A 14,388-nucleotide genomic window follows, 5' to 3' on the forward strand; every position below is an offset into this window, starting at 1 on the left:
CCTACCGTGTTGTGTGCTTTGTACCTTGCCATTTCGCGCCTTTAGCGCCGCAAAGGCCAACTGATGCTCAATGCAGCGCCCAGTTGGCCCGGCCCATGGCGTAAACCGCAACGGTGGAGAACGGGAGTAGCGATCTGGTTGGGCTAGGCGCAGGTGTGGGCTGGCTCGGCGGGGGTGCATGTGTGGTCGGTGTAGTAGGCTAAGCGCAAGTGGGCCTACCGTGTTGTGTGTTTTGTACCTTACCATGTCACGCCTTTAGCACCGCAGAGCCATCTGGTGCTCAATGCAGCGCCCAGTTCGCCCGGCCCATGGCGTACAACGCAGCAAATCTCTGCATGAAAAAAATCGCGCAAAAAGTTGCTCTCGCAAGGATTCGAATTTCGAACTCACACCATTGTGTTATCACGCAAGCTAGCCTAACCACTACAACTAAATTAACTGTAGTGACTGTGAGTAGCGCTAACTACATAAGAACAAGTGTATCCGTGATATTTATTGTACAATACAGTCCACTCTAACACTTCTATTTTTGAATTATTTGGAAAAAATCATAAATTTGAAAACGTTCATCAATCTTAAAAAAGTTCAACATTTTTAAGCACAGTTCACAAACTTGAAAAAAGTTCATCAATTTTTTTTAAAGAAGCGTCGATTTGCCAAAAAAGATCATAGGTTTTTAAAAAAGATAAAAATATTGAAAAAATCATCAAATTTGAGGAAAATTTCATCAATTTTGAAAAAAGGTCATTGCATTTGAAAAAAGTTCATCAGATTTGAAAATAATCATCAAATTTGGAAAACAGTTTATCAAATATGAAAAAAGTTCATCGAGTTTTAAAAAAGTTCATTATACTTTAAAAATAATTAAGAAAGAATGTCATCGATTTGAAGAAAAAGGTTACAAATTTTAAAAAGTTAATAGAATCAAAAAAAGGAAAAAGGAAAAAGAAAAGAAGAAACAGTAAACAAAAGAAAAAGATTCAACTAACCACTTGGTGTGGTGTAGCTTGTGATGATACAGGAGGTCGCTGGTTGGATACACTCTAGGAACTCTTTTTTGCAGATTAAAACAGAAGGAAAAAAGGGTCGGCCCAGCGCGGGGCGCTTCAGGCACCCGTTGAAAAGTACACAGTAACAGGTGCCTGAAGTGTCAAATAGGAATTGCCGATTCTCGGTGTTCCGACGGCATGGGTGTAGGGACCTCCTATTCATGTGCTCCCCCTGTGCGCCCTCATGGGCCGGGCCATGTGCGGCGCGGGAGCACGAAGCCCCTTGGTTTTTTCCCTTTTTGTTTTAGTTTTTCTTCCTTTTTAAAAATAGTTCAGGATTTCAAAAAAGTTGCGCATTGTGAAAAAAATGTTTGTGAATTCAAAAAATGTGCATGATTTGAAACTCATGTACACTCTAGGAACTCCTTTTTGCGGATTAAAAACAGAAAAAAAAAGGGAAATGGGCCGGCAAGAGCGGGGCGCTTCAGGCGCCCATTGTAAAATACACAGTAATGAGCGCCTGAGCCGCTAAATAGGAATTGTCAATTCTCAGCGTTCGGACGCCATTGGTGCAGCAGGGAGCTCTCCCCCGCGCGCCCTCATGGGCAGGACCATGTGTGGCGAGGGAAGCACGAAACGCCTTGCTTTTTTTTTTCCTGTTTTAGTTTTTTTCGTTTGTAAAAATAATTAAGGATTTTAAAAAACTTGCAGATTATGTAAAAATGATCGTGAGTTGAAAAAATGTGTATGACCTGTAAAATAATTAATAGAATGATAAATTCTTACGGATTCAAAAAAATGTTCATGATTTTAAAATAAATGTTCAACTACTCAATAAATTGATGAATTTATGAAAAGTAATCATGAATTTTTATAAATTATTTCAAATATTTTAAAAATATGTCTACGAAATTTTAAAATTGTTCCCAAATTTAAAAAATGTTCATAAAATTCAGAAATTATTTGTTGAATCAAAAAGTATTTGTGAACTCAAAAAAATGTTTGTCAAAACACACAAAACGTTCCTGAATTTGAAAAATTATTCCCAAAATTCAAAAAATGTTTGTTGATTTGGGAATTTGGAAAAATGTTCACCATTTCAGGGAAATCTTCATGTATTTGAAAAATGTTCATGATTTCAAAAAATGTTCAAGATTTTCAAAAAAAATTAGTGCTTCCAAAAGATGTTGCCGAATTAGAAAGATGTTTGCAAATTGGAAAAGTGAAAGGAAATAAAAAGAAATGAATAATTAAATGTTAGAAAAAAATAAGAAATAAATATAAAAAGGAAAACAGAAAATAAATAGGAAATGGAAAAAAGATAAAAAAACTAAAAATGAAAAGAAATGGGCCAGTATTAATACCCAGCGAGTGAGGGGGTACACGCTGGCCGACCTGGGCAGACTTTCTACCCTTTCTCTAAGTAGAGACGAACCCTCTCATTTTTTCTCTCTCAAGAGAATTAATTCCAAAGAACAAAAGCTGGACCAAGAACATCCATGCTCTGACAGTATAAATTAATATTCCAACGAGCCGGCCATCTGCCACGGGGGCCATGAAAGCTACAGCTTAATTTCTCTTTGGCACTCAGGTTTCCCGCGAGTTTATTAACAATCGGTAAAGTGGATCTGGTAAGTATTTTGCGTTGGAGACCTTATCCAATCCAAGATTGCTTACAAATCAACGTGTCGAAAAAGATACACAATTGCAACGCGCTGAAATTCAACAAGGGACTACTTTGGTACACATCTTGCTGCTAGTTGTTCATTGTCTCCATAATGAAATCCATTATTATTATAGATAGAAACCAATGACCAAACAGAAACAAGAAGTTTTCCAGGTCAAATATATGGACTCATAGGACCCCAAACGCAAAGGCCGCACGCTGACGGGCTGGCCCTCTCATTATACCAAGCTAGTATTGAGAGAATATTTCGGTGCTTTACTATTTTGAATATTTTTTTATTTTAACTTATTTTTTCATTCCATTTTATGAACAAATATGAATGACTTATTTTTAGAACATTTGAAAAAGACCCAAAAATGTTTTCAAATTTACAAATATTTTTTCAAATTTATGATTTTTCAAATGAGACCATTTTATTAAATTTTCTATAACATTTTTTAAACATGAACCTTTCTTCGAAACTTGAAATACTTTTTGAAAATCCAGGTATTTTTAAATGTTCTGAACACTTTTAAATGTGAACATTTTATTAAAATTTTGAACATTTCTTGAGAACGCCAACATTTTTTTTCAAATTTGCAAAGTTTTGTAAATGAGAAAAAAAACATTTTTTTTCTTGTATTATTGTTAACAAAACAACATACAACCGAAAAAAAAAGATAAAACGAACAAGAAAAAGAAAAACCAGGAAGGAAGCACATAAAAAAACTTCAACCTCCTATATGGTTCTCAAAACTGGCAAAAAAAACGTGAGTTGGTTCCCATGTACTCTCTTTATAAACTAGTATAAGACCATTTAGGTCACTAAAGTAGTTAGTTTGGTGATCTAAACGGTCTTATATTAGTTTTAGGAAACTTCTGGAATATTCCGTCTGGCTTTCACAGGGATTCCTTTTCTGCTGTTTCTTTTGGTTTTCCTTTTTTCTTTTTCTTTTTTTAATAATTCAAGAAATTCAAAAACTGTTTAATATCTTCAAAAATTGTTCTGAAGTAGCAGGCTTCGTTAACCATAAAGACTATCTCAAGCATTTGCTTCCCGTCTCGACCATCCGAGTAATTCACCTCCGGAAAAAAATGAAGACAAAGCCGGCCTTAAAATTGTTCAAGCACTGTAGCTTTACTGTACGGTTACACCTCCGGAAATTTGACTTTTATGTAGCACTATGCGATGATAACACAAGAACAAGAAAATACCTCGAAATGAAAACTAGTGATTATACCTTATTCCGATTTGGATGTGAAAGGAAATTACGACAAAACATGTAAACCATGACATTTCCTCATCATAATATGAGTGCGTGCAGTGTGAAAACATGGCATTGTAGAAAACACGACATAAACAAGATTGGCAATGGTACAATGTGAGTGTGCTAAATCGTTATATTAATTGTGTCCACAAGGGCAAACACAAGACAAATGAAAATATGTTTGGGCTGCTCGATGGCAGCAGGCGGCGAGCATAGACGAGTCGGCATGACCAACCACCAAGTAATGGTGCCATTCCTTTGGATGTCGGTCAACTGAGCAGAATAGCCGACCATCATTATGCTTACTTCCTTTTCTACTAACATCATATGAAGATGCGTTTTCTGATCCCAGGCCGCCCAATCTCGCTGGGTGATGGCTTTTCTTCAGAATGATCCGGCACTTCTTCAGCTTACTCCGACTCTTCTTCCTCGTATTCTGGCTCTTCTGTAGAATACTCTAGGTTTGGGACTGATTCGTAGTAATAATATGTACGGGTACCTTTCCCACTTTGCAGGGTGCGTGCAAAAACTTTCTTTATCGAAACTGCAAAACAAAGTCATTATTTCTTTTAGCTACTTCAATATACAGTTAACAAGCATGAAACAAAGTTGATTAAAACATACATGTTAAATTTAAACTCATGTGTGCAGGAAAGGCGGCACAAGAAGTCTGCTAAATGCTCATCAAAGTACCACCATATGGCAATATCTGCATCTTGTATGGTGTGTGGAAAATTTACAATTAAATTCCAGATAGCACTATGCCATAATAAGACAAGAACATGAAGAAAATTCTTGAAAGAAGTGATGACCATACCAGATTTTCATTAGGATGTGAAAGGAAATTCTGACAAAAACTAAACCATGACCATTCATTCTCATAATATCCGGTCCCCCTCAGCGGCCATAATCGCCACTTATACAGGTATACCGGATTGAAGTCACGATCACATTCAGCGATCCAACCCCAGGTATATGGAGATTGTAGAACGGGCTCCATTGAATCATCATACTGAAACTTGATGTATCTATGCACTTCCGATATAAGTCCTTGTCGATTGTCGGATGACATCATGCAAGGGTGATTTCTGATGAACGCCTTGAATGTTTGAGATGACTCAGCACCCGATGGCATTTCCCTCATAGTTTTCAGCAAATGGGCAACGTAAGCTATCTTTGCTTGTGAAGAATCGAGTTTCATCATGCACACCTTTTCAAGTACTTTACCCAAAGCTTTAATGTCCTCCTTATATCTGCTCGGGGTGAAATCCACAGCAAGCGCATGCACATAGGGATCAATCCTGTAAGTATCTGTCGATGGTACGTATATGATATTGTTGAAGGGCCAAGCCCAAAAGGCACGGCTCTTTTTTATTTTTTATTTCTTTATTTCTTTTTGTGTTATCTTTCCTTTTTCATCATTTCTTTTTTATTTACATTCCTATACCTTACTTTTATTTTCAAACTTTTCCTTTCTATTATCCCTTTACCTTTGTTTTTTTGTCTAAGTTAATTTAGTTTTCATTCTTCTTCTTTTTCTTCTGTTTTTGTTTCAAAAATATACGTGAATACCTATTCAAAATCACATGAGCATATATTCTAACGTGTATGAACAAGTATTTCTAGAATATATGAGAGCCTTTTCAAATACCTAAACTTTTTCACTTTTATGTGCATGAACATTTTTGTGATACAAGACAAGCATTTCTTTACATGTATATGAATGTTTACATGCAGAACGAGACATTTGCCATTTCTCTATATGCATATATTTTGTTCACTATTAAGTTGGTTTAGATTTTGTCTCCACTAGCCGACCATTACGAATTCCTTTGGGCACAGCTTCCTTTATGCCGCCGTCTATCGATCTATCTCTTAAACTTTTATAGTAGATCCGGATCCATACCCTTGCAGCCCGTGCCAGACTATTGGATGGAATTCGCCTGATTGCTGAAGTTCCGGGAGACCTTCGTGAAGTTCTGAAATCTGACTGCAAACAGATTTCTGAGTAATATCTTGTAATATTCCCCTTAAAGAAAGGAAGGAAAAGAAATGAGTGCTGGCTGTTGTGCATATACACATTTCGGTGATAGCACCAGCAAAACAGAGCACGGCAACCTCGCTCTCATACAAATTAAGGGGGAACAGCAAAACAAGAGTTATCTGCTATTTCTCATACTATATACACGAGATAAATAAACAAAGTAGGGGATCGGCTGATTGCCGGTCAGCCGATCCAAATAAACAGAGTAGGGCATGGCCGTTTCTATATATCCTCTAACCGTCCCGTCGCTGCTGAACCAAATGGCACACCAACAGTTTCTGCATGTTCTTGCTTTTTGCCGGTGATCACTAATTCAGACGTACCTCAGTCAAAAAGATAGCTAAATGTGTCTATCATGTTCAACACAGAAAACTGTATACATGATGACAGGGCCTATATATGTAGTAGTACCTGAGATCAGTAAACAGAGCAGGGAATGAGGGCATCTCCAGCCGCGCCCCCAACAGGCCCTCCCTAGGCGATTTCGCCGCGCCGGCGCCGAAAAAAGGCCCCAGTCGCGCCCCAGAAGCCCGTTTTTCGCCGGCTCGGGCCAAAACTGGTGCCGGCGGACCCAGGCCGAACCCGGCGCCCTGGGGGGCGCTTGGGGAGCCGGCGCAAGCGAAAAAGGCGCGTGGGCCCGCACTGGAGGCGACCCGAGGGCCTTTTCCCGCCGTTTTGTTGATGCTTTTCTCACTTCTCTCCCGCTCGCTCGCCTTTCTCCCGCCATTCTCCCCCTTTCTCCCGCCAACCCCGCTCGCCTTCCGCCGCCATGCCGCCGAAGAAGTACTCCATGCCGCGCGCGGCGGCGACCGCGACTGGCGCCGTGACCCAACCGAAGCAGAGGAAGCCGAGGGCGCCGCCATCGAAGCCACCGGGCTCGAACGCCGAGTGGAGGGTGGAAGTTCAGCGGCGATAAGCAGTCACCGCCGACAGGCGGAACAGGGCGATAGCCAAGAAGGCCCGCGACAACGCGGCGCGCGCGGCGGCGTCTTCCTCGTCGGTCGAGGCGGGGATGAATCCTCCGGTCGCCAGCCACGCCCAGTACGCGCCCTGGGGACAGCAAGGCGCCGGATCTCCATGGGGTTCATCGTCGCCCGGCTACGCCGACGGCGACACGCACGGCGGGTTCAACCGAAACGTGACCTTCCCCCATGGTCACCCCGCTACGCGCACGCCCTCGCCCGCCTTTGTCGGCGTGCAGTACCCACCATACAACTACTCGCCGCCCCCCGCCTACGCGACCAGACCGACACCCCATCTCTACCGTGGTCCGCTACCCTTCTCGCACCTCGGTGGCGCCGACGACACGGGAGCCGACATGGACGACATCATCGCGACAGGATCGGCCGCGGCCGCCTCGTCTCCCGGGTTCGCCACCCAGGACGAGGTAGTGGACCTCAGCGGCGACATGGAGGCCGAGCTCGGCTACGTCTACGGCGACGACGCACAGGAACCCGAGGAGGAGGAGGAGGACGAGGAGGAGGAGGACGAGGAGGAGGAGGAGGAGGAGCCGACGCCTGTTACGAAGGGGCGCCAGAAAAAGAAGCGGGCGGCTAGGTCGGGCGAGCCGCGCATCAAGTGGACGTCCAAGGAGGAGGAATGCCTCGCCGAAGCGTGGAAAGTCGTCTGTCTCGACCCGACCACCGGCGTGAACCAGAGCTTGGAGACGTACTGGGACCGCATCAAGGCCGAGTTCGACGAGCGGAAGCTCGTCGACCCCTACTTCAAAGGCGTCTACATGCAGCGCGGGTCCAAGAGCGATGGCGAACCATTGGGGGCGTATCCAGTTGGCGTGCAACAAATGGCACGGGATCGTCGAGGAGGCCGCGGCTCGCCCGGAGAGCGGCGCCAGCGTTGAGGATCAGGTACGCACGCCGTTCGCCCACACATCTTCGTCCCCTACACCCGCCGCTCGCCAACTGTTCGTCCGTCCGCGCAGCTGCTGCGCATGTTTGCCATGTTCCGGGGTGACAACCAAGACGCCGACTTCAAGCACCTCCACGTCTACAAGCGCATTGACAAGTGCGAGAAGTGGGCGGAAGTCCGGCGTGCCCTCGACAAGGCCAAGGAGACGTACAAGCCGGACGCACCGACTCCGGGCGCGTCGGAAGGGCGACCGGACGGCCACAAATTGGCCAAGAAGGGGAAAAACGCCGACGCGGCAACCGCGCGAGTACAAGAGTCCATCGAGCATTGCCTCGCCGACGCCCAGGCCCGAGACGTCCTACGCGAAGAGAAGACCGAGGCGCGGTGGTCGGCGCTAATGAAGAACAACGCCATCAAGCTCGACCTGCTCCGGACGAACTTCGCCGCGAAGAAGAGGAACACCGACATGGCTTTCCTGATGGGCGGGGCGGACATGCTCCAGAGTAACGACGAGAAGCTCAAGGCATGGTACCTGGTGCAGCGCAGCCTCATCCTGAACGAGCTGCTGACGGCAACGCCCACGACGCCGACGACGCCCACGGCCACACGGACGCCAAGCCCGAGCGAAGCCTCTACGTCGCCGCCCAGCAGTGTCGAAGCCGCGCCGACGCAGCCCAACACCGAAGCAGCTCCGACACCGCCGAGCTCGCGCACGCCGACTCCGCCAACACCTGGGACCAACCCCGCCGAGTGAATGACCCCGCCGAGGCGGCGGCGCTCTATTTTTTGTACCGCCAGACTACGGCCGAGGCGGCGAATTTGCGGCGTCTTTTAAGAGCGGGAACGACCAAGTTTGAATTTACCGCGTCCTGGGGCCGGCGCATGGGTGCGTGATTGGGAGCTAGCTCGCCCCCAGGGGCCGAACTAGCGCCGGCACGCCCCCAGGATGCCCAATTTAGTCGCCCTGGGGGGCCGAACGGCTAGAGATGCCCTGAGCAACTAGAAAAATAAACAGAGCACACAGGCCCTGCAATCTGAAGCACAAGGCCAAAACAAAAATAGTCATGGCATAAGGCACACTATATTAACTATGAAATCCAAGTACTGCAATACATCACGTAACTCGTTACAGGAGTGAATGATAAAAGTGACCTTCAGTCACATGGTATCTCGGAGCGTACAAGAGATCATAATAACAATCCGCACAAACCAAATGTACGACATACTCCAGGAGAAGGTAACACGACAGCACCACAAAGCAAGATGCAAATTAGACACTACTTCCGGCAATTGTTCGGTTGATGAAGCATGGAGAAGATAACCGACAACGGGAATACAAAATCCAACATCAGTGATTGTGGCACCAGAGGACAAGAGGTGCCCGAATGCAAGAGGCAATGCATCAAGAAATGGCCTCCTGGTGGTGGCCCCTTGGTGTCGTGGTGGCTTCACGGTGGCTCGAGGATCTGCCCGCGGCAGCGGTCGGCTTCTTCGGTGTCGGCTCGTCTACGTTCGGACCGTCTCGACCTTCGCTCCATCTCCTCGTCGTCCGGGCACTACTCCGATCAAAGGGTTGGCCCTCTCCCAGTTGTGGTCGACCGCTCGTCTCGTGCCCCTGTGTTGCAGAACCCAGCTTGTCTCGCGCACGGTGCAGCAGGACTGACCTCGTCCCCCTCACGGTGCTGCAGAACTGAGCTCGTCTCGCGCTCGGGGCAGCAGGACGTGTCGGTGGATGCCAGCTCTGGCCGGCCTATTGCGCCTCGACGCTGGGGGTCGCCCATGGGGGCGAAAGGTGGGACCTTTCCGTTCGTATCTTTGGTTGGGGTTGCAGCGGGTCTCGGGTGAGGTGGTGTCAAGGTCTTGGATGCCGGGGCGGCGGCCCTGGTGGTGGTAGCGCGGTGCTCTTGGGCAGAGCCCGTGGCCTGGTGCTGCCCAGTCACCATGGCCGTGTGGGCGGCGTGGTTGCCGGGGTGTGGCGTTCGGTGGCGGTGAGTGTTGGCCGAGGTGAAAACCTGTTCTATCTTCAAATGGACCGGCGGCAGCGAAGATCGTTCCCTTCTTGAAGGCGTCGTCGCGGCTCTCATTGCCCGTCATGTGACTCCAGGGGAAACTCTAATCCTTGGATCGGGCGGTGGCGGCGCTCCGGTGTTGTATCCTTCCTGAAGGTGCCGCCTTGGAGCGCATGGTTCGTCATATGTAGCTGCACCTCTTAACGGTGGTAGTGCTAGGAGTGGTGTTGCTACGCTCAGCGCCTATGTATCTTGTCCTGGGTGTGTGCGTGTGTTGCGGTGGCGTGCGTTTGTACTGGATGCTTGATGATCAGTGCTTTATATATAAAGCGGGACGAAAGCCTTTTTGGGTAAGCAGCAGGCCTTGTAGCTTCATGTGCACTACCGAAATCAGGGGCTATGCCTACGGCCCAAGGCCGTCGGCATAGGCCTATGCCTACGGCTGCCGTCGGCATACCCCCGTCGGGATAGAATACGTCAGCGTACTCTGTCAGGCCGCCGGCATACTAAAGCCGTCGGCATAGCTGTGTACGCTGACGGCTTCCGTACAGCCGTCGGCATAGTTTCACCGTCGGCAAAAAAAGGACAAGACGGTTTGTAAAATCATATATGATGTCTTTGCAGTATGCGTAGGCCTAGTGCAACCAAAGGAGGAGGGGGCGAATGTAACTCGGCGGCATGTCGGATCTAGCTGTTAAAAATCCACGGAAAATCATACGATGCCGGAAATCCTCGGGACCTGGCACGGTGTCGTCATATGGCCCTTGTAAGGTGTGGTAAAAATTTGAGCGCATTTCGCAGAAATCTGACCGGCGGCCACTTGTAAACTGCACCATCTTCGAGTTAGTATCTTGCTATAGAGAGAGAATGTTTCGGTTTGTGAAGGAACTGCGATGCCCGTTGCTCCGTTGACCTCGAAAATTCTCATGCTCTCAAAGGGGGCCATTCCATGACACGTGCCAGGACACGTCATTTTTCGGGCCCGCCTGGAATATTTGAAACATTTGCTGCATCCGTAGGGTTTCAATGTAGGAAATTGCAGATCTGCACGATGGCCACCTGAAATGATGTCCATAAGTGGTTTGTAAAATCATATATGATGTCTTTGCAGTATGCGTCGGCCTAGTGCAACCAAAGGAGGAGCAACCCCACCACCGGGAGGGGCGAATGTACCTCGACGACATGTCGGATCTAGCCATAAAAATCCATGGAAAAGCATACGATGCCGGAAATCCTCGGGACCTGCACGGTGTCGTCATATGTCCCTTGTAAGGTGTGGTAAAAATTTGAACGTGTTTCGCAGAAGTCTGACCGGCGGCCGATTGCAAACTGCACCATGTTCGAGTTAGTCTCTTGCTATAGAGAGAGAGTGTTTCGGTTTGTGAAGGAACTTTGCTGCCCCTTGCTCCGTTGAACTTGAAAATTCTCATGCTCTCAAAGGGGGCCATTTCATGACACGTGCCAGGACATGGCATTTTTCGGGCCTGCCTGGAATATTTGAGACATTTACTGCATCTGTAGGGTTTCAATGCGGGAAATTGCAGATCTGCACGACGGCCACCTGAAATGATGTCCAAAAGTGGTTTGTAAAATCATATATGATGTCTTTGCAGTATGCGTAGGCCTAGTGCAACCAAAGAAGGAGGAGCCCCACCACCAGGGGGGCGAATGTACCTCGGCGGCATGCCAGATCAAGCCGTAAAAATCCATGGAAATCATACGATGCCGGAAATCCTCGGGACGTGGCACAGTGTCTTCATATGCCCCTTGTAGGGTGTGGTAATAGTTTGAGCGCGTTTCGCAGAAGCCTGACCGGAGGCTGCTTGTAAACTGCAGCATCTCCGAGTTACTATCTAGCTATCGAGAGAGAACATGTCTGGTTTGTGAATGAAATGCGCTGCCCGTTGCTCCGTTGACCTCGAAACTTCTCATCACTCAAAGGGGACTTTTGCATGACACATGCTAGGACATTGCATGACGCCCCCAAGGCCCCCGACCGGCCTAACCCTGGCTCCATTGACCCGGAGATCTACGCCTTTTACTTTCATCGGACGGCATCTGACCAATAGACTTTTCCACCTGGTTGTGATAGGTTAGCCCATAGGAACATTCCCAAACATAGTCTGGGCCCAGCTCACCACTAGATTCCCTCCGGCTCGACCCGACGCGCATGTTTTCCCCCTCCAATGATGGCGGCAGTGTTGTCCGTGATCAAGGGGCCACACGTCGGAGCCATGTGACGAATGTCTCTGCATGCCACAACACTTTCAGACATGTAAGAGGACATGGTGCGATATTTTGGTGGGACCCGAGCGATCACCTCTAGCCCCGTTAACCCAGAGATCTATGCCTTTGACTTTCACCGGACGGCCTTTGACTAATGTACTCTTCCACCGATTGTGATAGGTCAACCCATAGGAGCATGCCCGAACATGGTCCGGGCCCAACCCATCACTAGATTCCCTCCGGCTCTAAATTTCTGTAGGTCAACCCATATGTAGATATAATTTTATGTCTCCTTTGGCCAAAGAATGAAAAATATACAAAAAAAAGTCAAAACAAAATTGTGTTTTTTGTAAATCTGAAGCAACCATGGTTTTAGTTTGTTCAAATTTGAAAACATAGTATAGCAACAGAATCCTTTCAAGATTCCGATAAAAAACCATATAAAAGTTGTCAAAATCGACGCAAGTATCAATTACTTGTGATTTTAACAAAGTACAAGGACCTATTTGCAAAATTATATGAGGTCACATTTCGAACATACTCAAAAGGAAAAACAAACTGGATATTCATAATATGTGGAAAATTCTACCCCAAATCAATATACAATTTGTATATATATTTAAGTTTAGATAAGCCAGATTTAAATTAATCAAATTTCAACAAAAAAAGAAAACAAATTAAAATAAAAAAATAAAGATAATATATGCCGACGGCCGCCGTCAGGGCCATCGGCATAGCTTTGACGGCGTCAGCCCGTCGTCAATCCCCGGGACGCCACGGCCATGTCTATGCCGACGGTCGTCCTATGCGTACGGCTGCCGTCGGCATATATAGAGATATGCCGACGGCTTTTCTATGCTTACGGCTGCCGTAGGCATATCTCCAGCTATGACGACGGCTTTCTGCGGGCCTTAGGCATATCTCCGGCTATGCCGACGGCCCTGACAAAAAGCCGCCGGCATAGTAAACGCCGTCGGCATAGACAGTTATTCCGGTAATGTGGGAAGTGCTCATTTATAGTACACGAGATAAAATAAACAGAGCAGGGAATGAGCAACTAGAAAGACCCTGCAGAGCACATGCCCTGCAGATCGGAGGCAGCAGACCAAGACAAGTTTTCATCATGTAAGAAGAATGGACATGACACAAGAGATAACGGTTGCAGTCACGACGTCACGTACAATCCAAGAGTATGACATACTCTAGCACAGCGTAGCAGAAAGGGACGACAGTAACAAGATCCAAATTACACACTACTTTCGGCAATTGTTCAGTCAATGAATGATAACATGGAGAAATAGATAACCAGAAACACTAGTACAAAATGCACGTCGGTGATAGTGACGCTAGAGTACAGGAGGTGGTGGAGCTGTGAGGGCGATGGTGAGGCAATCAGCAAAGCAGAAGACCAACCGAGGGGATTAGCACCGGCCGGTCAACTAGGAGGCACAGTTGAACCGTAACATGAGCCAGCCTAAGGCACTTCGATAGCCCTGCATATCTAATGATCAGGGTGAGTTCTGACAAGTGTCTTCCATGATGACATGATCCGTCTAAATGGTGACTATGTCCATGGGTGGCAGCACCCTACCTTGTGTCAGGTTTCCTCCCAGAATGTGGGTGATACAGGTGGCCTGCAATGTAAAGAGATCAAACACAGCCACATGACACTGAGTGTGGCTGAATAAAGACTGAAAATATGGTTTACAGGTACACAGACAGAGATCAGTGGATCTTTATCTTACCACCATCGATTCAAGAGAATTCCGGATGCTCTAAGAGGGGCACCATCACCGATGAACAGCGACTAGCCCGACAATAAATCCAATTATCTACCAGGATGCATGCAGTTAACACCAAGTTGGGTCAAAAACTATTTCTCCCTTGCAAGTCGCAAATGATAAAATGTGGCAGTTTGTTAGGCACATACCTACTGCGGATATGGTCGGTGGCGCCGTGTGCTAGTGCATGGCCTCCATCAGGTTCATTCAGAAGCCCTTATCGTCAGCGACCTCGCTCTCGCACGGTGCCAGGAGGGGAGTCTCCTACAATTCTGTACTTCAAAGTCATTTTCTCTGAAACCCTGAACATGTCAACAACACCTGAACACCCAACTGACATGGACAAGCATGAACACTTACAATCTGTGGTTCTCCTCATTGTGTTCGTCAGGCCTAGCTGACGCACGCCGGGAGGGCCGCTTCCTCTTCGGCCTTGAACCCCTCGAGATGCTCCTCGTCGCTGTTTGCCGGACTTGTGCACCATGCTGTTGATGTACGCCCATATGGACAGGATAGGCCACCAAGCTGTATCCAGGCAG

The 14,388-nt window shown here is 47.0% G+C and overlaps 1 long non-coding RNA gene across 1 annotated transcript; it reads right to left on the minus strand.

Moving 5' to 3' along the window:
* Positions 1-13,290: 13,290 nt before the first annotated feature.
* Positions 13,291-14,382, minus strand: LOC119288299. Its single transcript, XR_005141149.1, has 4 exons — positions 14,210-14,382; positions 13,999-14,121; positions 13,814-13,900; positions 13,291-13,702 (listed from the first exon to the last, which is right to left on the minus strand). It is a non-coding gene; the product is annotated as an uncharacterized LOC119288299 (long non-coding RNA).
* Between the last annotated feature and the right edge of the window lie 6 nt (positions 14,383-14,388).

Source organism: Triticum dicoccoides, chromosome 4A (assembly GCF_002162155.2).
Source record: "Triticum dicoccoides isolate Atlit2015 ecotype Zavitan chromosome 4A, WEW_v2.0, whole genome shotgun sequence".
In the NCBI taxonomy this organism is placed as follows: Eukaryota; Viridiplantae; Streptophyta; class Magnoliopsida; order Poales; family Poaceae; genus Triticum; species Triticum dicoccoides.